General features: G+C 40.0%; 2 pseudogenes; both read left to right on the top strand.

Moving 5' to 3' along the window:
- Positions 1–2128: 2128 nt before the first annotated feature.
- LOC125367225 lies at positions 2129–2890 on the top strand (annotated as a pseudogene).
- Positions 2891–2930: 40 nt separating this feature from the next.
- On the top strand, positions 2931–5032 carry LOC125367091 (annotated as a pseudogene).
- The last annotated feature ends 17778 nt before the right edge of the window (positions 5033–22810 follow it).

Genomic DNA, 22810 nt, shown 5'->3' with positions numbered 1-22810 from the left:
CTTCTTCTTCTTCTTCTTCTTCTTCTTCTTCTTCTTCTTCTTCTTCTTCTTCCTGCCAGTCCTGGGCTTTGTACTCATGGCCTGAGCACTGTCTCTAGCTTCTGTTTTGCTCAAGCCAAGCATTCTATCACTTGAGCTACAGCGCCACTTCTAGCTATTTTCTATAAATGTGGTGCTGGGGAATCAAACCCAGGGCTTCATGTATATGAGGCAAGCACTCTTGCCACTAGGCCATATTCCCAGCCCTGACCCTCTTTCTTCTATGACTATGTCCTATCTAAACACCATAGGTGAACACCCTAAGATTTCTTGACATGCAGTTTTTCCCATGTTTTTTTTTCCTAGAGTAACTTAATCTCAAATAGATCTTCTCTTATGATGGTACCCATGTAGATATCTCTGAGATATGGAAAGCAACAAAATGAATTTCTTCTCCAGTGCTGGCCAGTCACTGGAGGAGGAGTCACTGCCACATGAGGTCTCCACAGTGAGTTTAAAGCTTGTGAGAAATTCAAGCATGTCCTGTGGCTGGCCCTATCAGTCAGTTGCGCTGCCTGGCCTTCTTTGTGGTTCTCTTTTCAGATTCCCTTCATTGTTCGAGAGCTAGCATTAGAGATCTTACTTACCTCTGATTAGATTTCCTGTTTCTTTGTGCTTCTCAGGTGTCCTATCATTTCTGTCATTTCAAATACCTTTTCTCTTTCTCTCTTCATAAAAGAGCCTGTCCTTTGTTGACTCTACTGTAATGTCCAGAATCACATGGGAGAAGCTTCTTTCAGTGCTATGTCTTGATCCAGAAATCTATGCTAGCCTTTATTACCATTTATCTCTCTATTTAATTAAACAGTTTCATTTTGCATGAAAGATTTTTATCTCCCAAAATACACAAATACTTGGTAGTTGGGCCTAGTTAAACACAGAGAAGAATGTGAAATACCAACCCTGGCTTTTAAAAACAACAACAATGACAACAACAACACTGATTTCTGTTAAGAAAACAGTCCAAGATGCTTCATGACATTGTGCAGACATCAATACTGCAAGTAAGTTGATGCCCTTCAACTTTAAGAGACCATCAAGTCAGACTTGATGTATTGGTGTATTGTCAGGCTTGGTGTATTATCAGATATGTCAGTGCATACTCTGGTATTTAGAATTTATATTTAATAAATATTTATTGAGTGTTTACTGTTCAGTAAGGTACATATTTCTGAAAGTAAGACTTTTGATGCAATACATACACATATTTTGTACAAATTCCAGTGACTAAAATTTAGAATACAGTAGATTAACAAAATGGCTGATTTGCCTTAAAAACACTGGGGCAATATTCTGATAGTTGCAAAAAATAGCTCACAGCTCTATTTTTTACCTTAAGAAGCCCCACCCTCAGGACCCTTGACTAGGTCCTAAGTCTATGGCACTATTGAGAAGTGGTGAGACCTTTAGGAAGGGAAGCCTAGTGGAAGAAATGTGGGTTATGCGGGATTCCTTTGAAGGGGATATTGAGACCCTTTCTTTCTTTCTTTCTTTCTTTCTTTCTTTCTTTCTTTCTTTCTTTCTTTCTTTCTTTCTTTCCTTTCCTTTCCTTTCTTACTTTCCTTTCTTTCTTTCTTTCTTTCTTTCTTTCTTTCTTTCTTTCTTTCTTTCTTTCTTTCTTTCTTCCTTCCTTCATTCCTCCCTTCTTTCTCCCTCTCTCCCTGTCTTTCTTTCTTTCTTTCTTTCTTTCTTTCTTTCTTTCTTTCTTTCTTTCTTTCTTTCTTTCTTTCTTTCCTTTTCTTTCTTTTTCTCTTCCTTCTGGATGCCATGGACTAACAAAACCGTCCCCTTGACATATTCCAACCAGGCCAAAACAACAGTGCCAAGAAACCAAGGACTAAAATCTTTAAACTGCTATCCCAAATAAAATTTTCCTCTTGAGGTCCCCGCCCCGCCCGTGGCGTGAGCTTCTCCTCAGCACCTGGAGGAGACCAAGAGGGAATTGAATCCGAGAGGAGTGTCAGGAGTGGCAGGAGTGGCAGGGTGGCAGTGGCGGAGGGTGGAGGCACTTTGGTGTGCATGCCCGGCAGTCGGGACAGTGCCAGGGAGTGCTGAGCTAACTGAGCACGTGCCTGGGGAAACACATAGAATGAAAGAAGTAGACAATCTTGAAAGTATAAAAGAAGAATGGGTTTGTGACACAGGATCTGACAACCACACTCTTAGTGATAACCAGCAAATGAATTGTGAACACTTAGTTGACAGCCTTTTTGAGGAAGCTCAGAAGATTGGTACCAAATCCTTGTCTCCAACTGAACAGAAGAAACAGGGTAGATATACATATAAAATTGTGGAAAAATGGGTTCACTGTCAACGATGACTTTAGAACTTACTCGGATGGTGCAAGTCAACAATTCCTGAACTCCATCAAGAAGGGGGAATTACCTGCAGAATTACAGGGTCTTTTTGATAAAGAGGAGGTGGATGTGAAAGTTGAAGACAAAGTTGTATATTGACAAAGCCTGTGTTCCAGCCCTTCTCAGGACAGGGTCATAGACTAGGAAGTGCTACACCAAAACTTGTTTCAAAAGCAAAGATTATTGAAGTTGAAAGTAAAAATACTTTATGTGCTGTTTCACTGAACAACTTGGAACCCATTACGAATGTACAGATCTGGTTAGCCAATGGGAAAAGAATTGTCCAGAAATTTAATATTTCTCATAGGGTAAGCCACATCAAAGACTTCATTGAAAAGTACCAAGCACCTCAAAAAAGCCCTCCTTTTCCCCTAGCTCTTCCTTTCCTCAGATTGCTAGATGAGACACTCACCCTTGGAGAAGCAGGTTTACAGAATACTGTAATCATTCAGAGACTAAAAGAAACTGCTGAGCCTTTCAGAAAACTTTCATAGAATTGATTTTTGAGAGACTAAGTCGAAATTTTGCAGGGAAATGATGTTTGGAATGGAGCATGTAAAAGTGGGAGAAAGGAGAAGTTTGATTTATTGGACTTTTGATTTGAGTGCTACTTAACTCTCTTGATGAGAAAAAATTTAAATAATCACAAGTTAGGAAACATAGCAAGAAACTATATTCAACACACGTTTTTCCCCAGAATGCTTACGCAAATAAAAGTACTATTATTTTCAAACACTAAAAAAAATTAAAAAAAATACACTGTCTTGCCAGGGGATCATACTCCCGCACTTCACACCAACCGTGTGGACTATCTACGAGAAAAGTCAACAGCACTGTCAAAACTCCAAATGTCAAAACCCAGAATTATTAGTGTATTTCAATATCTTCTTATATTAAGATCTCTGATAAAATTATCAGGTTAATTTATGACAAAATTATACCAAAACAGATTTGCTTTAGTAAGTAAAAGTGAACCTCTCATAAATCTTTGTGTTTTACTCACCATTTATCAAGTGCTCATTTATGCAACTCAAGTATCATAATTTATGTTTCCAGTTTTTACTATAAAATATTTATTTATTAAAGAGTCTAATGACTCCCCCCATTAGTTTCCAATTAGGGTCATTTTATTTTGAAGATAGAAGTCAGATAAGTTAGCAACAAAGATAACTCAAAGGGACACTCCTGGCAGGCCCAAACACCATAATGGGCCTGACATAAAGATTGTACTAATCCTTTATCTCATATGGATATAGAATATGCTGTTAGGTTTTGTATATCATTTATCAATGTTACCTACTCCTTGACTCTGGCTCTTAGAGATACTTGATCCATTTTCAAAAGAAAGCCACAAGATAGAAGCCATTTCTCTCTTTTCCATTCTTTAATTAATGTGAAAGTCAAACATATAACTAAGTATTAATTACATGAATATGACAGTCTGTGAAACTTATTTAAATTTCATTTTTCTCTTAACAAAACCCCATGTGAGGAGATACACTTCCACTCTCATATAATTTATTTTCAGTTTGTGACTGACTGAGTTTTCCTTTTGTTTTTTGCTGTGTTATCAGTATGGCCAATGGAACATTAATACATATGATATGAGTGTAGTTGGGCTAGTCTTGTGTGCTACTCCTACTTTTTTAAGAAAACAGATGTGTACAAACAGAGCTCAGAGGTGGCCTGGGACTTTGGGGATGAGCAGGCCAAGCATCTCCTGCTGTGGAGGACAAGCTGACAGATAGGCAGGAGGAAGAGCCTGGTCGGCCTCACCTTTTGTATCTGCTACTGGCTTTTTACCTCTAGAACAAGTATGTCCTTTCTGTCCTAAAATTTACCTACCCTACCTTATTCCAATGGTGGCAGACATTTGTTGGTGCATTTTTGCTACATGTGTCATGGAAACTGAGCTGGGTGGAGATCAACCGCTGTTCAAAATCTGATATTTCCACGTGGCTTCCCACTTCCATGGTGTTTGTGGGGATAATCTCTGCTGGGTCCAGAGACTTGTCCAGATTGGCTGTTCCTGTGCTTCTCACTTTGCACAATGTAGCTGAAGTTATTGTTTGTGGGTACCAGGGTTCGCGAAGAGAAAACCTCTCCCGCAAAGACTTGTAGTGTCCTCTTCCTCCTGGCTGCTGTGGTCTGCCTTCCCTTTAATGACACCCAGTGTAATCCAGATAGATATTTCTGGGCTGTAATTCACATATTCTATGTAGGATCTTATAAACTACTTTGGAAATCCCCGAAGCCCAGCACAATTAGTGACATTGACCAGCAGTACATAAACTACATATTCAGTGTGGCGCACCTGACAGTTGCATCTCATCCCACAGGTGAGCTCTCCAGTGTCCTGGGCTTCCTGTTCCTGTCCTTCCACAGATTCCATGGCAGCTGCCATGGATTCCAGTGGAATCTTAGGATTTTTTCTCATGCTCACCACAGTTAAATTGAAAAGCCTTCTGGCCCCAAGGCAGTGTGCAGCCTGGATTTTCTTTGCTAAGGTTGTCACAGCTGGGTTGTCTGTACTCTTGTTCAATGTGGTCCTGTCCAGTGCAACTGTGGTATGCCTCCTGCTTGGTGGAATTGGAGAAACCTTACTGGTTTTCTCAGAGTGGAAGGGCTCCTCATGAAGATGGGCAAGACAGTGAGTACACATCCGGAGTCCACCCTGCGCTTGGCATGGTGTTAAAATGGCAGAACAACACATGTCCTGAGACCACAGAAGGATCTGTGGGTGGAGCATTCCTGCATGACCACTGGTGACTTCACCAAGCTGATCTCAGTGGTAGCTAATGATGCCAAGACCTTACTGTGTCTCCCTGCTTCAAGGAGAACTTTCTGGAAGCCTGCTGCAGAGGAATGGTCTGTTACATCTTCGCATGTCTCCAGTTAGACCCAGTTCCACTGAAACAGCAAGTACAGGATTGCACATTGAAGGCTCTCCCCTGGAGTTCACTGAGTCTTTTCTGGGACCCTCTTTGCCTTGCTCCCAGGCATCAAATGGCATCTGGCAAATGCCATCTAGTGCTTGCCCTTTGCAGTGCCATTTTAGCACATGGAGAGGTCTCAGCCTGGACAGCACCACACAGTCACCAGGCTCATTTCCATTTCCAGCAGGACTTACCTTAAAAACTTGTGGAAAGTTTTAGACTTTTTTTTGTCTTAAGGCTCTCTGGCAAATGTCTGTCTGGTTTGATTTGGTTTGTTTTTGTATTGCATTGCAGACTGTGTTGTTTTTAAAATCTCCAGTCTTTTCTTACTTTGACACCAGTAAGAGATACTAAAAACACAGGGTGTCTCATCACTCCACCCTCCTGGTTCCTTCAGTTACCATCTGTTTCCTCAGCTTTTTCTTCAAGCTGTCACCTCTGTCTTTTATGCCCATGTTCACTTACTCAGTTCTGAGAGCATGGTGGGCACAAAAGACTGTGAGGCTAGGGGGTCCCCAGATCTCCAAGTCCCCCCAGTTCTCACTCACTGGGGCTGTCCCTGCTTGGGATCTACAATCTCCTTCCACCCTCTTTAAGCCCGCTTTCAAAGCCAGGGTGTTTGGGGATTTTTATTTGTACAAATAATACAGTTTCTATCAAGAGAGGCAAGTGTGATTGCGTATTACTACTATCTTCTATGGGCAGAAAGAAAAATAAACTATTTTCTTGGTTAAAAAAACAAACAGGGGCTGGGGATATGGCCTAGTGGCAAGAGTGCTTGCCTCGTATACATGAGGCCCTGGGTTCGATTCCCCAGCACCACATATACAGAAAATGGCCGGAAGGGGCGCTGTGGCTCAAGTGGCAGAGTGCTAGCCTTGAGCAAGAAGAAGCCAGGGACAGTGCTTAGTCCCTGAGTCCAAGCCCCAGGACTGGCCAAAAAACAAAAAAAAAAAACAAAAAAAAAACAAAGCTCACATGTCAGTCTGCACCCAAATTCAACCAATTCCTGCTTAGTGGCAATGCCAGCCACTAACTCACTTGCCAGCAAACCACGTAACTAATGTAATGTTATGTAATGTAATATTATAATAACAATAAAATAATTTGCAATAAGATGTCCATTTATCCATAGATTCCATCTTCTTTCCAGTATATTACATTTATCTGTACTCTATTTATAATTTGCTCATCATCTTACTATCTCAGAATGTATTACAATAAGGCTGTAAGACATGAAAGTCCTGTTTTAGCAAAGTAACAAATTGTGATTTAAAGAAATTAGCTTAATGAGTTAATGAAAGTTAGTGTAAGGGGCTGGGGATATTGCCTAGTGGCAAGAGTGCTTGCCTTGGATACATGAGGCCCTGGGTTCAATTCCCCAGCACCACATATACAGAAAAGGCCAGAAGTGGCGCTGTGGCTCAAGTGGCAGAGTGCTAGCCTTGAGCAAGCAGCCAGGGACAGTGCTCAGGTCCTGAGTCCAAGCCCCAGGACTGGCCAAAAAAAAAAAAAAAAAAAAAAGAAAGTTAGTGTAAGTGGGAACAAGAATTTTAACTAAAGTTCTCTGCTTTTTAAATTATGTATTCTTTAATCTCTTAGATTGCTGGTGTGTGTTTTAAATTTTACATCATAATGAAACTAGTCATAAAAACCAGCTGCAACATTAATTTGGTATTACATATATTGTTATATACATAAAAATCAAATAATCTCATAATTTCAAAGAAAAATCTGAGTAATTAACAATTTCATAAAGGAAATGACATTATAAGGACATGTACACACATGAGTATGTGTGTATATATGTACATATGTATCCATACATAGTATGGTATATAAGAAGAATCGAATTAATATTCGATTTTGCCTCTAGTAGTTGTGTTGCATTAAGCAACTTCAGAAAACTTAACAACTAAAGTTTCCTTGTAAAGCTGACAATAGTTTTGTGTGTGTGTGTGTGTGTGTGTGTGTTTTTTTTGCCAATCCTGGGGCTTAGACTCAGGTCTGGAGCACTGTCCCTGGGTTCCTTCTGCTCAAGGCTAACACTCTACCTTTTGAGCAAGAGCACCACTTCTTGCTTTTTCTGTTTATGTGGTGCTGAGGAATCGAACCCAGGGCTTCATACATGGTAAGAAGGCACTGTACCACTAAGTCACATTCCCAACCCAATTATAATATTCTTAAAGTGCTATATATTTATAAAATATAAAAAAACAGGAAAATCCATGGTCGTGTATAAATTGAAATAGTTTATTTATGGAGGTAAACATGGACAAATTGTGCTATTAAGTTTCCTGATGCATTACAATAATAAGCAAGAATGTAAAAAATAAAATTTGTATGTTTCTCCTAAAGTATATCAGAAGAATAGCACACGAGAAAAGTGAACTGAAAAGTTCCAGATGTTGGAACATTTCAGTATCTAAACTATGCTTGCCATATGCAAGAAGATAAGACAAGAACTTGAAACATTCACCAGGAAAAGTAATAAAGTGCTTTACTTATAAATTAGATTGATATATATTTAAAATTTATACCTGGGGCTAACAACAGATTTTAGTCATTGAGAAAACTATAAAATATTCTTAAAAATTTCTAGAAAAAATTCACCACAGGCCAAAATTGGAGAAAAACAAAGAGAATAAAAGAAAATAATTACAATGGCTGGGGATATGGCCTAGTGGCAAGAGTGCTTGCCTCATATACATGAAGCCCTGGGTTCAATTCCCCACCATCACATATACAGAAAATGGCCTCAAGTGGCACTGTGGCTCAAATGGCAGTGCTAGCCTTCAGCAAAAAGAAGTCAAGGACAGTGCTCAGGCCCTGAGTCCAAGGCCCAGGACTGGCCAAAAAAAAAAAAAAAAAAAGAAGAAGAAAAAGAAAAGAAAGGGGCTGGGGATATGGCCTAGTGGCAAGAGTGCTTGCCTCCTATACATGAGGCCCTGGGTTCGATTCCCCAGCACCACATATACAGAAAATGGCCGGAAGGGGCGCTGTGGCTCAAGTGGCAGAGTGCTAGCCTTGAGCAAGAAGAAGCCAGGGACAGTGCTTAGTCCCTGAGTCCAAGCCCCAGGACTGGCCAAAAAAAAAAAAAAGAAAGAAAGAAAGAAAAAGAAAAAGAAAAGAAAAGAAAAGAATTGCAATGAGAATATGAAATGCTTTTGAGTTTCAATAGACAGAAAAAGATGACAGAAGACACAGTATAAAGAGATAATACATGAACGTTTCTCCAATTCACAAATAAAAACAAAAAGAAAAAGGGTTAACGAACTTATAATCACACCGTGGTATTTCATCATGAGTATTCAGAATACCAGATTAAACAATGCATATTAAAGTGGCCAAAATTCAGGAAAAAAAAACAGTACCTTAAGAATATTGTATGTGGTTCAAGAAGAAATGTATTCATTACATGATATATGTAACTTAACCCCTCTGTATATCATCTCGACAATATCAATAAAATACATTAAAAAAAGAATACAATGTATATCCTACAAAACAAAGTAAGCGTGAAGAAATGGATGGGTAGAGGAGAAATGAGTTAGAATGTTGAAAGGAATCACACTGATCAAGATACACTGTATTCATAAACTGCCTTGCTAAATGGCTGCCGGAGCCAGCCAACAACTAAGAGGGAATCCTGATTGAGGGGGCGAGGATTAAAGAAAAAGAAAGATAGACAAGAGAAAGAAGAAGACAAGAGACAAATGATAGGGTTCCGGAGGTCTGCAGCTTAAGATTGAAACTCAAGACTGCAGCCAGGTTTATTCTTAACTTCCAGCTTATATGCAGTTTTGGAACCAGGGAATTGCATAGGGTTGCTAAAATTCAAGAACACAAAGAGGCATTGAAGTTTGCGACATTTGATGGCAGTAAATACAGGATGAGGTTGATTAACATAGGAATGTACTCCAGCAGACATATTAAAGCAATTCAGGGTAGGGGCAGAGATACTAGTAAACAAATGTCCTTGCACTTAGCATATCCTTGTGATGGCAACACAGCCAGAGATCAAAATGAGATTAACTGCTGGCTCCCCTCCTGACAAATGGCAACTGCTTAAAGTTAATTAAAACAAAAAGATGCATTTTTGTTTTAGGTTAAAAAATGAACAATGTACTCATTATCTTACTTATGCAACTGTACCCGCTGTACCCGCTCCACATATGACATTTACAATAACAAACTTTAAAGAATATGGCGTGTATGTGTGTGTATGTGAGTGTATGTGTGTGTGTGTGTGCAGTGTGTGGGAACATAGGGCTTTGTGAAAGTTACACAACCACTCTACCTCTGAGCCACTTCCCAAGGCCAAAATATTACATTTTTGTGAAATACGACATTTCTACAATTCAACTAACTGCTTTTTCAAAAGAAACAAGGTAAGGCAGCATATCGTTCAAGTTAACCTTCAATGAATAGAATAAAAATGAGAGCCAGACCACATTTTGACTATGTAAGTCCTCTAAAAGTACACAATAATCTCCAGGGGGCCTCAAAACACACTCTAAGAACCATTGAAAAAAATAAAAAATTACATTGATATTGTAATTACTAAGATGATGACTTATTAAAAGTACAAAGAGAAAAATACTTTAGCCAAAAATTATAAAACTTGAAAATTAACAGAAGGAAAATACGTGAGACGATACCAGCAGAAGGAATTAATTGGGGTATACAGATAAATAAAATAACTTTGTTCCTGTGTTAGATTTCATGCTGCTTATAACATGTAAGCCAGTGCATAAAGTAAAGCAGAATCAAAATGTCAGGTTTTTATTTCATTTTAAAAGGCATATTAAAAGCATCAGAGTAGGGGCTGGGGATATAGCCTAGTGGCAAGAGTGCCTGCCTCGGATACACGAGACCCTAGGTTCGATTCCCCAGCACCACATATACAGAAAACGGCCAGAAGCGGCGCTGTGGCTCAAGTGGCAGAGTGCTAGCCTTGAGCGGGAAGAAGCCAGGGACAGTGCTCAGGCCCTGAGTCCAAGGCCCACGACTGGCCAAAAAAAAAAAAAAAAAAAAAAAAAAAAGCATCAGAGTATAAAAATGTAGAAATAAGCATACCTGGAAAACATACTGAACACATATAAGGCAAAAAATAAATTGCAGCAACACGAACATTAGAATGCAGACATAAGGCAAGAGTCAGTTCTAGAAATGAAGAGGAGAACCTCATGACATAGAAATATCATATCTACAGAAAAGAAATAGCAGTATGCCTGAAGATATTCTTTCAAAGCATAAATGAAAAATCAGCAGAGCAACTACAGAGTGGACAAACAGCCATATGAGGCTTTAGCATAATTTCCTGAATGAACAATAAAAAGCCAAATTCCCTTGGGGAATCTAAATTTTTAACAGTCACTTAATATACTCACTTTCTTTTCCCCAAAATACCATTATAACAAAAATCATGTACAAGCACATTGGAAATTACCAGAAATGGTCACAATTATGTAATCATTATGCTATTATATTTGGGTTAAAGTTTCAAATAGTTTTATCCTTCAAATGGTATACTCATGTTTTAAATTGAGTTAAAGAGGAATGGTAAGAAGAGTTGGGTTTTGTTGAGCTATAGTATTGAAAATGCACTTAAATAACGGGAGTGTTGAGGTACTCAGTGGTAGCCTCTACTGCACACTACTGGGGATGAAAGTGAATGAGTGGACAGGCACAGCTTTACTTGGAATTGTTACATCTGCATACCAGCATTTTTAAAAATATACAAAATAAAATACATATTTTCAAATGTGTTAGATGGGTGTATACAATAAACTATGGTTTCCCTGTACATGGCAAGTAAAATTATTAAAAGAGAGTTCCATAAAACAACAAGAATGGTTCTCATGGAACATAAAGTTAACTAATTCAAATGAACTCTAGTAATTTTATCTATTTATATTTTATTTTCTTAAGTAATTGTACAAAGGGCTTACCATTCAACACGTCAGTTTATGAGTACACTATATTTTGATCAGTATCAACCATTTCATCATCCCCCATCCTCCCAAACCAATCCCTCCATTCAATTTTCCTAATTTCACAGACTATGCATTAAATGTTAATAAATATTATTTCATCTCCTACTCTCTTAATTAATCTGTCCCTCTCCCCTTGACCTTCTCTTTCACATTTCAGGTACAAGCTTCCTGGTATTAGTTTTTTGGACTGTGACTTAATTCTAAGAAGTCACACTATTTTAATTTTCTCTTGCACATACCATTATTTGGTTATTATGTATGTATGCTACCTATACATTGGTATTTATTTGTTTATTTTAAATTTATTCATTTTTTATCTTTAAGTAGTTGTACAAAGGATTCATCTCAACATATCAATTTATAAGTAAATTGTACCTTGACATTATGTCATTCCTTCGATCCTTCGATCATAACAAATAAAGAATAGTGATTATTAAATGCATTATTCACTAGGAAAAAGAAAAAGAGTGGTATTGAAAAATGAGATCCTCATTTGGTAAATTGTTGGGATAATGCTCACTTTGTAAAAGAGCAAGCCAGATGATATGAAAAGAAGAAGACGCAAAGCAGGTACAATCTTCCGTGTGATCCTGTGATTGACACAGGAAGGTGAACTTGAATAATTATGGAGCATTTACATTTTAAAAGTTTCTGCACTCGTGTGTGGATATGATGTCCCAAAGCTTGGTCCCTATGGTAATGACAAAGAAACGTTCTAGGCCCTTCAAGAGGTGGCCTGAGCTTGAAGTAGCCAGGTCCCAGGGGTATAACTTTCAGCAGGAATTAATGTACGGGTTGTCAGGGGTATTGCATTTCTTGGGACTGGTTAGGTCGTTATAAATCAGGTTTGTGTTTCCCTGCTAGTTCTCTTGTTTGCTCTCATGATGTGATTCCAGTTGCTCTGCTAAGACAGATCAAATGGCTACGATGCAGTCCCTGGTCCTCTGCTAAGACATATCACAAGGCTCAGATGCGATGTCCTGGTCCCCTGCTAAGACACAGCACATGGCTACAGCGCAGCCCCTGGTCCTCTGTTAAGACACAGCACATGGCACACACGCATTCCCTGTTCCTGTGTTAAGACATATCATGTGGATAAGCTGCAGTGCCTGGTCCTCTGCTAAGACACAGAACATGGCTCAGATGAGGTCCCCATGTCCTGTGCTAAGACAGAACACAGAGATTAGATGCAGTTCCCTGATTCTCTGCTAAGACACAGCATATGCTAAGATGTGGTCCCCTGGTCCTCTGCTAAGGCACATCACATGGCTAGATGCAGCTCCTGGTCCTCTGTTAAGACACATCACAAAGCTAAAATCTAGTCCCCTGGTCCTCTACTAAGACACTTCATATGCTCCTCTGGAAAGCAAGAGCACATGGCTCAGATGCAGTCACCTGGTCCCCTGTTAAGACACAGAACATGACTAAGATGCAGCACCAGGTCCTCTCTTAAGACACAGCACATTTCTAGGATGCAGTGGCCTTGTCCTCTCCTAAAACACAGCACATGGCTAAGACATAGCACCAGGTCCTCATCTATGACACATCATATGGCTAAGATGCAGTGCTCGGTCCTCTGCTTCAACAGAGCATATGGCTCAGATGGGGTCCCCTGGTCCTCTGCTAAGACACATCTCATAGCTCAGATGCAGTCCCCTGGTCCTCTGGTTAGGCACAGCACATGGCTAAGATGGGGTCCCCTGGTCCTCTGCTAAGACAAGTCAAATGATTAAGATGCAGCATGGGTCCTTGGCTAAGAAACAGCACATGGCTAAGATGCAGCCCCTGGTCCTCTGCTTCGACAGAGCACATGGCTCAGATGCCGTCCCCTGATGTTCTGTTAAGACACAGCACCTGGCTACGATGCAGCCCCTGATCCTGTGCTGAGACATAGCACATGTCTAGGATGTAGGGTCCTGGTCCCTGTTAAGACACAGCACATGGCTAATATGTGGTTTCTGGACCTGTGCTAAAACAGATCACGTGGCTAAGATGCAGACCCTACTATATTCCTTCCTTCTCTCTCCCTCTCCTCTTTCTCTCTCCCTTTATCCTTGTTTTTCATAATGCTAGGGACCTAAACCAAGACCTCTACTACAGAGCTACAATTGTATTTATCATATTTTTCCATTTTAAATAGTCTTTAATTTTTAGAGAAAATTTAGAAAAATTGAATAGGAAGAATAGATTTTCCAAAATTTTCTACCACTCATATTTGTGACCTCCCCATTATCATCCTCTCCTCAAAGAATGACACGTTTTTGACATGTTCTTTTTACTTAATTTTATTGGCAAGGTGATGTACAGAGGGGTTATAGTTACTTACGTAAAGTAATGAGTACATTACTTGTCAACACGTTTCCTATTAGGATTCCTGCATACCTTACAATCACAGGCATATTGCACCACAGAATTTTTTAATTGTATAGATGGTATGTATGAATCCTAATCTTTGCCTGCCACGTAGCTAGGATTCTAGGCATGAGCCATGATTCCTAGGCCCTTTCTAAGATTCCTAATACTAGGACATGTATCTAGTATTTAGCTCTCATTGGCAGCGAGACAAAAGATGTCAGCTAGGTGTGACTGCATAATGAAAAGAAAATCATGTTTTGCTATCATATGTTTAGATATTTCATTTTATTTATTTATTTACCTATTTTTACCAGTCCCGGGGCTGGAACTCAAGGCCTGAGCACTGTCACCCTCTTTTTTTTTGCTCAAGGCTGACACTCTGCCACTTGAGCCACAGAGCGACTTTTGGCTGTTTTCTGTATGTGTTGTGTTGTGCTGGGGAATAGATCCCAGGGCTTTATGTATACAAGTCAAGCACTCTATCACTAGGCCATATTCCCAGCCCCTGTCTTAGATAGTTTAATTTCTTGCTTTGGAAATATAAAACAGAGATAGATAAATCTTAATCCCAGAGTGTGGTCACCAGCCAATGACCACTGCCACTCCCGACCTTGCCCTTTCTGCCTCTTGCTCAGTCCTGCTGCAAGGAGAGACATGGGTGCCATTCAGAAGAGGGCCAGGTAGGCTACACATGAGGTACAGGGAGATGTGAACAAAGGAGGCTGGCTTTAGCTGGACTGTGATGAGGACTTCTTCTTCTTCTTCTTCTTCTTCTTCTTCTTCTTCTTCTTCTTCTTCTTCTTCTTCTTCTTCTTCTTCTTCTTCTTCTTCTTCTTCTCCTCCTCCTCCTCCTCCTCCTCCTCCTCCTCCTCCTCCTCCTCCTCCTCCTCCTCCTCCTCCTCCTCCTCCTCCTCCTCCTCCTCCTCCTCCTCCTTCCTCCTCCTCCTAAAGAAGGTGCTGACTGGAGCTGAGTACCTCAGCTGGAAAAGAACTGAGACTAGGCTAGCCCAGGACACTTTTTTCCGGGAGTCTGTGAATGAAGAGAAGGAATGGTATCCTTAGCCTACAGTGGGCTGTCAGATGCAAAGGAACAGCAAGGGCAAAGGCAGAGTCTCCCTTCTCAGGCACTCTCAGCTCCCACTCTGCAGGACCATCAGGAACTGGGAACCTGGCTTTCCTGGCTGGAGAAGGGCTGCTTCTCTGGAGGCTCTCCCCAGAGTGCTCTGCAGAGTGTCCCTTCCTGGCTGGGAGGCCTCCCTAACCATGGAAACTTCAATTCCTTGAACTCTGAGTACCATCACTTCTTTTCTCTGAAAGCTTCATCAGAGAAGCCCTAAAACAGCTGCCACTGCAGAGGTGACTGCAGCCTGACTTTCCCACCCACTGAGCACTCTCCTCTGACTCCTCCAAATGAACCCTGAAACACAACTCATGAGTGAAATAAAAGAAAAATAGCTTCTGTATGAATTGCTTTCACTTCATGACCATTTATCCCAAATCCCTTTTGTAAAGAGGTATCTATCAGGAAGTACTAGTTTCCTAAAGGTTGAGCTCAATATATGACTCAGTTTCCCTTCCAGTTTTTTTTACTGATTGCCCTTGTGAAGGATTTTTCCTAGACAATTTTGTGTGGCATATGTTAGCAATTAAGCTGAGTAAAACAAGGAGTAATTTACAGGTGACAAGATGAATTAAAAGTCATGGAAATACAGACATGGTAATATATTTTTAGTCCAAGCACTTGGGAAGCTGAGGCAAGAGGAGTTGGAGGCAAGTCTGAGAAACACGCAAAGCAATTCCATCTCTTATTAAACATAGACTCCATCTGCTACAAATGTCCAACTGAATGCAAAAACCTAAAGATTTGTTGTATATGTTTATCATGAAAGAAAGAAAATAGCAAAATGGAGGGTAATCCCAGCTACTTAAAGGTGGAGACAAGAGGATATGGTCTCATTAAGCCCCATGGAAAAGTGTGAGAGCCCTGTCTGATCATAAATATTTAAAAAACATTGGAGGGAGGCTGGGAATATGGCCTAGTGGTAAAGTGCTCGCCTCGTATACATGAAGCCCTGGGTTCGATTCCCCAGCACCACGTATATGGAAAACGGCCAGAAGGGGCACTGTGGCAGAGTGCTAAGCCTTGAGCGGGAAGAAGCCAGGGACAGTGCTCAGTCCCTGAGTGCAAAGCCCAGGACTGGCCAAAAAAAAAAAAAAAAAGTGGCACTGTGGCTCAATTGGTAGAGTGCTAGCCTTGAGCAAAAAGAAGCCAAGGACAGTGCTCAGGCCCTGAGTCCATGCCCCAGGACTGGAAACAAAAACAAAACAAAACATAAAAAGCATTGGAGGAAAGAGTGGGGGGAGGGGTGACATTGTGCAAAAAATGTCCTCTTAGCTGTGCATTGGTGGCTCATGCTTGTAATTCTAGCTTGCTCAACATCTCAAACTTAGTATGCTTATAAAAATTCATGTGACTATTTTGAATTGAATTTAGGTTTTACAAGCTAATATTCCAAGCTTGCTGAAACCTGTGAAACAGCTGTTGTGAATTATTCCATCCAGTGAGACACGTGACTTTCACATTAACAATTTAGCTGCTGATATTTCCAGCCAACTTCCACTACCATATCATGTCAAAGAATCCTGAATCCTTGTTTGGAAATCTTCAATGCCTTGAAATGTTGTTAGGTTCATATTACTCAGCACCTCAAATAGTGATTATATAATAGTTCAATCAAGTTACAACCACTAATATTTAGAAGCTGATACTGCCAGGTAGCGTCTATAGGCATATTGGGTAAAAGAAACTGGAATTCTTCTTCTCAAGACTTCAGGTTAGGGCTGGGGATATGGCCTAGTGGCAAGAGTGCTTGCCTCTTATACCTGAAGCCCTGGGCTCAATTTCCCATCACTACATATACAAAAAATGGCCAGAAGTGGCATTGTAGCGCAAGTGGCAGAGTGCTAGCCTTGAGCAAAAAGAAGCCAGGGACAGTGCTCAGGCCCTGAGTCGAAGCCCCAGGACTGGCAAAAAAAAAAATTTAAATTAAATTAAATTAAATTTACAAAATAAAATTTTAAAAAATGACTTCAGCCCAATGAATCACCTTTACATTCAAGATACTCAGAACCTCAAAGTATGCTCAAGTATGCTTGAATGTGTTCATTTGGCTAACATCAACCATTGAGACTATAGCAGCTGATATTACAAGTTGGCCACCATAGATCCATTTGGTTCAAAGCAGATCAATACAGCTTTTCTCAAAATTAGAACCCAGTTAATCACTAATGGATCCTTCTGCTCAACACCTCAAACTGAGTGAGACTGCAAGAAATCACACAGCTAATTTGAACCACTTAGGATTTGTAAGCTGATACTCTTGGTTGGCTGAAGCCTGCCAATTGAGTTGAAAGGAGACTGAAACAGCTGTTGTGAATTATTCCATCTGGTGAAAGGCTGTTAGCTTCACATTATATCCCACTTCAAACTGAGTGAAAGTGTATGAGTTCATTTGACTAGAAACAACTGTTTAGTATTTAGAGGCTGGTATTTCCAGTCATCTTCCATTAGCATATCAGGTGAAAGAAACCTAAATGTTTGTACTGAAATCTTTAATGCAATAAAATGCTCTTAGGTGCATGTTGCTCAGCACTTCAAATTGAATAATTTTGTAATAATTCAGTCAGCTAACATGAACATTTTAGTATTGAGAAGCTGATTTTGCCAGTCAGCTTAATAGGTGTATGAGGTAAAAGAAGTCTGAATCCTTTACCTGAAGACTACAAGCCAGCAAAAATGCTCTTGAGTTCAAGTTACTTAGTACCTCACACTGAATGATTTTGTCCTAGTGGAATTGTCTAACATCAACCATTTGCTGTTTCAAAGTTGATATTGCCAGGTAGTTTCCATAGGCATAATAGGCAAAAGAAACAACCTGAAGCCAGTGAAATACCATTGGTTCACATTGTTCAAAACCAAGTGATCTTGAAAGCATTCTTTCAGTGAAGACAGACTGTTTAGAATTTAGAAGATGATATTCCAAGTTAGCCACCATGACTCCATTCACGCCAAAGCAGTTTGATACAGCTTTTTGCAATAAGATGACACAGGGAAACACTATGGACTTCTCTTGCTCAACCCCCTAAAGTGAGAGAGCTGTTGTGGCTACTTTGAATGAATTAGCAATCATAGGCTGATATTCCGTGTTCGCTGAAACCAAGCAATTAAGTTGAAGTGACACTGAAACAGTAATTAAGCATTATTCCAGTCATTACAACATTGTGAACTTCACATTATTCCAGACTTCAAATTGAGTGAAAGTGTAAGAGTTCTGTTGGCTAACAACAAATGTTTAGTATTTAGAGAATGATACAGGCCTACGTAGAGATAACCTTAACCATATGCAAAAAAACCCTCTAAGATGCCAAATTGTAACAGAAAGTAAAGTACTGTAGTTTCTTTTAAATTTCACATGCATTTTGCTTCTGGTTGTTTCTACAGAAGTCATTTCTACCCTAAAGCTTACCCTTCCCTAACATTAACCCTAACCTGAACTCAAAAACTCGGCCTAACCATACCTAATGACCTGTGAATTCTATAGGAGAAAAAAGAAAAAACTTTTTTTATATCCTTCTGATATGAATGCACTTGATTCTTGTTAAAAATATATATTGAAATGAACTCCATGAAATGGAAGTAAGACTCCTTTTTGTTGTTGTTTCGATTTTCTTTTCATTTTGTCTTCTTTGTTCAGTTAGCTGTCTTTGGAAGGGTGAGTGGGTCTCAGAAATGAAGGGACAAAGAGGAAACAAATGCAGCAATGATACTCACTAGACACTATGTTGAAGATGAGCCACACAACTTGTGGGTAGAGACAGGAGGGAAAAACTGGGAGTGAAGAAAGGGGTGATGCTGTCCCAAAAGAAACGTCCTCCTTACCTCACTATAACCTGACTGTACATCACCATTATAATAATAGTTTAAAAAAAAAAACCAACTAACTTCTAGAAATTTGGAAGTGCAGCTGTGGGTCAAATGTTAGTCTTCAGCAAAAGGAGCTCAGGGACACAGCTTACTAAGTAGGCAAGAATTTCTCAGTTTCCTTAGAAATGGCAGAGTTGATAGAAAAATTATATTCTTTCCTGAAAGCAGACCGTCAAACTGAATGTGCTGCTTCTCCTCCTCTGACTCCAGCTCAACTATAATCTTGACTAGAAAACTAAGGATTAATCTCTACCAGCAGTCCATGGTCCATTTGTAAAGCTAGCTCTTGAATTGACCAGGTGAGAAGAGTCTCTCATAGTAAGAACAATCAGTTGCTTTCAACAGAATGACCTCCTAAAGAACTGTGTTAGGCGGGGATTGTGGCTTAGCAGTAGAGTGCTCGCCTAGCATGCATTAAACCCTAGATTTGATTCCTCAAGCACCACATAAACACAAAAAGCCACAAGTGGTCCTGTGGTTCGAGTGGTAGAGTGCTAGCCTTGGTCAAAAGACACTCAGGGACAGCATCTATCCAGGCCTTGAGTTCAAGCCCCAGGACTGTCAGGGGAAAAAAAAGAACTCTGTCAAAGGCACCTAATAGCCATATTCTAGTAATTAAGCCACTAGAGGTCTAACAAAAATAATTTCTCTGAGAAAAGGAACTTAAGGGCTTCATGGAACATATTCCTTAGCAGACTGAGAAATTGACAAACTATTAATTTGATTATTTTCCACTAGTTATCTTCTCATCCCAAATTCACCATTCTTCCTTCCTTCATGGAGTTTGAAGTATTTGAGCTGATCCTCTGGCTTTGCTGATGTTGTCACAAACCCCAAATACCTGCCTAAATGTGGACTCCCTTTATTAGGCATGGATATATGGGTCACTCTACAGCCTCATTAGTTTTAGCAGGGACTTTCACCATATTGGTGCTGTCTTGAAGTCAGTTGATGAAATGAGTGTATTAATCACCTGTGGGTGAGCAAACCTTCCTCCCAAGGAAAGCAGGTATAACAATTGAGAGCTACATTTTTCATTGTAATTTAGATAAGAGTAAATACTCAGATAACACCCTTTATATATTTGGTTTTTTTGACCAACTAATAAGGAATCATCTTTGTTGTATCTAAAAAATACATTTTTCTTGATACCAATTGTAAAGATTACACAGAGACACCCTTCCATCTTTCCTAAAATGATGGATTATTGGTGGGAGTGCATTTCCCACATTTATGAAGGTTTGACACTGATGGGTTTATGGGATTTACTCCTTGCCTTTTAACTCCCTTCTTGTTTTTCTTTTTCCAGAAATGTTTTTATTATTCACAGAAAAACACATAAATAAGAAAAACTAAAACCCTCAAAGCATGACCAGGCCCTGGTGGCTCACAGCTGTAATGCTAATTACTCAGGAGGCTGAGATCTGAACATCATGGTTCAAAGTCAGGTCAGGAAAGTCCATGAGACTGTTATTTCCAACTAACCCTCAAAATGCTGCAAGTGGAGCTAATATTCAAGTGGTACAGCAGTATCCTTGATCCAGGAAGCTCAGGGAAAGTTCTCAGCCCTGAGTTTAATCCCCATGATAAAGCATAGAGAATATAGAGAATTATACAAAAAGAAAGACTCTACCAAGTAACTAAAGCAGAGATGAACTCCCTGTCCTCCAGCCCAGAAGATAGAAAGTGCAGAGCTTCCACGCAGGATGTCCATTTTGGACATGTGCCACGTGTGGCTGCATAATTAAAGAGCAGAGCATGAGAAAAACGAAGAGTTCCTCTTCAAAGTATCACAGTAGCTACAGGTTGTGTTGTCACCATGCTGAATGAAGGACTGACTTACAGGCAAGGTACCAAGTGACTGGCAGGTTATGCATCCAACTCTGACAGTGGCACTCAGTCTGGGTGTCAACCTGGTTTAGCCTTAAAGTTTTCTGAAGAATGCTTCCCCTTACATCCTTCTTATTCTAGTCCTGGTATTGAAACTGAATGTCTTGCACTGACTCAGCTTGCCTTGGTGCTCTAACTCTTGAAAAATGCCTCTGGCTTGGCCTTTAGCTGGTTATCTTGGAGACAGAGTCTCCTGGACTTTCTTGCCTAGGCTGCTTTTGAGCTGTTATTCTCCAGATCTCAGTCTGTTCACTATATAGGATGACAAGCCTGAGCCATCATGCGATGACACACCAATGGAAATGAAATCACACAAGTGATTGTACTTTAATGTGCGATATTGAGGGTTGGTTAGTCTTTTCACACAGGTGTACAACAGTTCTGAGCTCAACCCTCCTGGTGGTCAGCACTGCGATAACAGCAGGGATCATTTTTTTTAATTGGACTGATATTTTATATTATTGCAAGAGTTAAATATATATATATTGTGTAAGAATCTTATAACAAACAACACTGGAAGTATTTTCTTTTTTCCCCTGGTGTGAGGCAGGCAAGGGGAAACAGATGAAATGGGGAGGTGGCCTGGGAAGGTGGTGGGGCTTGGCAAGGGCATTGCCCCAAACTGGAATCCAGGACTCCTTTTGAATAAAGTGAAGACTGCGGCACTACAAGGAAGGCAGAAATAAGGAAAAAAGCCACACTACTTATTTCAAAGCTTTGGATATGCTGCTAAGTCAAGGATGATGAGTACTGGACCTGAAGGCTAAATGGAGCCTCTATTTTCTTTTTGCATTTGCCATTGTCAGAACTGGAACAGAAATTTAGAATGCACAGTGTGGCAACAATTTCTAGCAAAAGGCTTCATCGCTGTAAAATAAAATGGGCCATCTTAAGGACAAGACACTGTGTGAGTTCCCTGTGCTTCAGAGAAACCATCCACTCAACTTGGAATCCAGATCCAAGCACAGTGGACATTAAAGCAGGGGAGACATTGTAAAGCCATGAGGTCTTAGTTTGCAAATGAGAAGGTGCTGCTATTGTATGGCACAGTGGGCCAATCTACAATGGCACACAGTATGTAGAAGATCAAGTTCCCCATATTTAAGTATATACCAACTCAGATTTTAATTACATACCATGCTTTAATTATGTACCAACTCATGTTTTCTTGCAAGAAATGTGGAGAAATCTTGCTGAACACAGGCTTTGAACTCAAGCCTCAGGACTGGTACCAAAAAAGTAATGAAAGGAAAGAAAATGGGAGGATCTGGTAAAACAACAACAAGAACATCAACCACAACTAAACCCACCAGACTTCTGTTTTTCCCACCTAGGAAAACATTACACTAGTAAATCATTGACCCTGGCTCCACATTGTCATGGGTCTTGGGACAATAACTGTTTCCAAGGAAAAAATGACCCTGCACAAAAGCATAAATGAAAGTGTAGTCCGTTCAGGAGAGGATTCCAATGGTGTAACTTCTATGAACAACTGAATAGAGTGACAAGGGTGGAATGCTGATGTCAAGGGAAGGGGTTAGACACACAAAGAGAGGAAGAAGGGTGGGCAAATGCAGTCATAATAGTTCATGTGAATGTGTGAAAATGGAATTGGAAAAATTGAGGTGATGGGGTTTTGCAAAGAAAAAGGTTGACATTTATCAATCTTACATTGTACTCATAACCTAGGGTGTGGGTTTTAACCCATTTGTACATCAACTTAATATAATAGTAATAATAATAATAAATATAGTGGTGTGTTGTACTCATAAACTGATATGTACTCATAAACTGAATTGAAATGCTTTCTACAACTACTTAGAGATTCGCGTTTAATTTTAAAAAAATTCATTATTGAGATGAGCACCAGTGGTTCATGCCTGTAATCATAGCTACTCAGGATGCTGAGATCTGAATTTCCCTGCCTCATATCCTTCCTTTCTCCTTTGAAATTATAATATTGTCATTATTTATCACAGCCTACTTTAATATTCTTTTTTTTTTTTTTTTTTTTGCCAGTCCTGGGTCTTGGACTCAGGGCCTGAGCACTGTCCCTGGCTTCTTTTTTTTGCTCAAGGCTAGCACTCTGCCACTTGAGCCACAGCGCCGCTTCTGGCCGTTTTCTGTATATGTGGTGCTGGGGAATCGAACCTAGGGCCTCGTGTATCCGAGGCAGGCACTCTTGCCACTAGGCCATATCCCCAGCCCTACTTTAATATTCTTGAACACACATTTTACTGACTCCCACAT

This window comes from Perognathus longimembris, chromosome 18, assembly GCF_023159225.1.
Source record: "Perognathus longimembris pacificus isolate PPM17 chromosome 18, ASM2315922v1, whole genome shotgun sequence".
Lineage (NCBI taxonomy): Eukaryota > Metazoa > Chordata > Mammalia > Rodentia > Heteromyidae > Perognathus > Perognathus longimembris.
The sequence above is the reverse complement of the archived record's forward strand: the minus strand, read 5'-3'. Positions and strand labels throughout refer to the sequence as shown.